We start from the raw sequence: 3,482 nt of genomic DNA on the forward strand, positions 1-3,482 counted from the left end.
AGACACAGGATCTGCTGGCAACCTAGGTCTTAGACTTCCCAGTTTCCAAAACTGTGAGAAGCAAATGTTTCTTGATTAAGCCACCCAGTCTGTGGTATTTTGTTATAGCAGCCCAGAAGAACTCTAATCTCTCTCTACAAGACAACCTTTAATCTCTCTCTGCATCCACAGCCCCTAGTAAAATGTCTCACACATAATAAGTGTTCAATAATCTTTGCTAATTGTGAAGTCAAATTTGCTGTTGTTGTTGCTGCTGAAGATATTACAGGCACAGGTTTGTGGAACAGGTAACTTTTGGAGTGGGACTGGTGTAAGAGGAGAAGGAGAATTCCCAGGCATCTTTGAATCACCCAGCCCCATGGGATTCAGCCTCTTTTAGCTCCAAGGACAGTTCCCTCCCCAGCAGCACACTTATTCTCAGCACAGTTAATACCTAAAATCACACACACAACATTAAGCATGTAAAACTATTCAGACTTAAATGGGTTCAATTCTATTTAAACACTTGTATCAAGGACCTATTGTGTGCCAGGCGATGGTGAAGATGAGAGAGTAACCCCATTTTAAGTGGTCAGTAGACACATGTGGCTAATGGTTACAACATCGAACAGTTCAGATGTACAAGAGAACATTCCCATTGTTCCAGAAAGTTCTGTTAGACAACACATATCTAGACCTTTTGTCCAACCTCAAGTTCTTAATGAGTTCAAGCCCAACTTCCTGTCTATTCTTTATGGAGATGATAACCATCATGTAATCACTTCTCTCACTTACAGAGATGTCTATGGAGTCACCCATGATCTTTTCAGAGTTCCCTACTTTTTTCTCTATAGCACTTGTCATTATCTGTTTAGCTTTCTATGGCTGGTGTAACTAATTATCATAAACTTAGTGGAGAAAAACAAAAATTTATTACCATGCAGCTCTGAGAGTCAGAAGTTTGAGATCTCAGTGGGCTAAAATCAAGGCTTTAGCAGGGCTGCTTTCCTTCTGGAGGCTCTAGGGGAGAATTTTTTTTTTGTCTTTTCCGCCATCTAGGGGTCATCTGCATTCCTCTGCTGTGGCTCCTTCCTCCATCTTCAAATCCGGCAATGGGCATTCATGTCTTTCTCATGTCACATCACCCTGACCTCCTCTTCTACATCTTTGTCCACTTTAAGAGCCCTTGAAGTTATATTTGGCTGACCTTGATAGTTCAGAATAACCCCCCTAATTTAGCAATCTTAATTCCGTCTGTATTCCTCTTTGCCATGTAACAGAACATATTGAGAGTCTAGGGATTAGGATGTGGAGATATTGGGAGGTCATTATTCATTCTACCGCACTATCTTTTGTTCTAGAAGAAAGCACAGAAAAAAAAAAATTTTCATGTGCGTGGAGCATGAGTGGCAGGTGAGAGGCAAAACTTTGTGATTTGAAATGCAGTGCAGGGTGGGCAGAGGAGAGGCATTCTGGAGTCGGACTGCCTGGCCTTAACTCTCCCATTGTGACCTTGGACAAACTTTCGAGAGCCTCAGTTTCCTTACCCGTGAATGGAAAAAATGACAGGAGCCACCTCACATAGTCATCGTGAGGAACAGAAGAGAAAATGCATGTAAAGACTTGGCAAATAGTAAACCCTCAAATGTCAGTTACCATTTGGAAGCTAAAAATGCATGATTTAAATGTGTTCTAGGTTTGAAAATAGCTCCAAATTCCATTTATGTTAAGAACCACATTCTGTTCTTCATTCCTGTGTGTGTGATGGTCCCTGGGAATCGGGTGGTCACCTAGTGCTGTGTGGAAAGAAGTCCTGCCTGTTCCAAAGGCCATGACAGGAGGCTGGGTGACCCAAAGAGACACCCTTCTGTCATATGCCAATAGACTTGGGACTTGGAGGTCAAATGCATGTCATACGTCTACAAATCTAATAGAAATACTTTTGTAATCTTGAATGCAATGAAATGTACTAGTGCTGATGTATGTTAGAAAATTCCTAGAATTCCTGAGTTATAAGAGAATCTATTTGAACCATTCTAATGATGCTTGAGATGTTCTCTATAATAGTCTGCTGAAATAGTCATCCCTGTTTAAATGACCCAGAAATGGCAGTTGCACTACATTTTAAATTAAAATGGAATAGGTAATACGTGCACATGGTATAGCATTTAAAAGGGTCTACAGCTTCAGCAATGCAGTTTCTCTGTCTAGAGTGAACTATTAGTGTTGGTTTCCTGTATGTCCTTTCAGATATATTCTATGCATTTACACTCTATCTGTTCCTCTTGTGGCATCCTGCAGTAATACGAGCTTACTATAGTTACCATTTTATACCTACCCCCAACTCCCTGGTCAGTTTTAAAAATATGTCCTGGAGACTATTTTATATAGCTATGAAAGCAGTCCATTTTAAGGATGTCCCATAACCTATCTTAGTAATCATTTATTTATAAGGTTATCTGCACTGCCTTCACTATTGCAAGCAATACTGAAAATAATCTTTATATTTACAACATTTTACACAAATCCAAGTATGACTGTAGGATAAATTTTTCCAGTGGAATTGCTGGATCACATATGATATGCAGATTAAATTTTAAAAATTTGTGTCACTGTTGGTGAGAAAGTAAATTGGTATAGTCACTATGCAAAACAGTATGGAGGGGCTTCAAAAAATTACAAGTAGAACTACAATGCAATCCAGCAATCTCATTTCTGGGTAGACAGCTGAAGGAAATAAAATCACTACATTGAAGAAATACCTGAATTTGCATGTTCATTGCAGCATTATTTACAACAGCCAAGACATGGAAACAAACTAAGTGTCTATTGGTAAATGGATGAGTAAAGAAAATGTGATATACATATATATCACACATTTATATGTGATATATGTACATACACACATACATATAATGGAATATTATTCAACCACAAAAGAAAGAAATCTTGCCATTTGTGACAATATGGATGGAACTTAAGGGTATTATGCTAAGTGAAGTAAGTCAGACAGAAGAAGATAAATACCATAGGATCTCACTTATATGTGGAATTAAGGAAGAGGCCATATTTACAGAAACAGAGAGTAGAATAGTGGTTTCCAGAGGCTGGGAGAGGGTTGGGGGAATTGAGGAAATGTTGGTCAAATGGTACACACTTCCAGTTTTAAGAAGAACAAGTTCTCTGCTCACTTCAGCAGCACATGTATTAAAATTGGAACGATACAGAGAAGATTAGCATGACCCCTGTTCAAGGGTGACATGCAAATTTGGGAAGCGTTCCATATTTAAAAAAAGAAGATGAACAAATTCTTGGGATCTAATGTACAGCATGGTGACTATAATGAACAGTAATGTATTATATACTTTGAAGCTGTGAATAGAGTAGATATATCTTAAATGTTTTCACCACGCACACACAAAATGGTAATTATGTGAAGTGATGGATGTGGTAATTAACCTTATTGTGGTAATCATTTTGCAATATTACATGTATCAATTTTA

At 38.3% G+C, this 3,482-nt stretch overlaps 1 non-coding gene across 1 annotated transcript; it reads left to right on the forward strand.

Moving 5' to 3' along the window:
- The first annotated feature begins 3,162 nt into the window (after positions 1 to 3,162).
- LOC129083976 (U6 spliceosomal RNA) lies at positions 3,163 to 3,269 on the forward strand. The gene has a single exon (XR_008530541.1). It is a non-coding gene; the product is annotated as a U6 spliceosomal RNA (small nuclear RNA).
- The last annotated feature ends 213 nt before the right edge of the window (positions 3,270 to 3,482 follow it).

This window comes from Pteronotus mesoamericanus, unplaced genomic scaffold (assembly GCF_021234165.1).
Source record: "Pteronotus mesoamericanus isolate MK-2021 breed Mesoamerican mustached bat unplaced genomic scaffold, CSHL_Meso_final scaffold_167, whole genome shotgun sequence".
Lineage (NCBI taxonomy): Eukaryota > Metazoa > Chordata > Mammalia > Chiroptera > Mormoopidae > Pteronotus > Pteronotus mesoamericanus.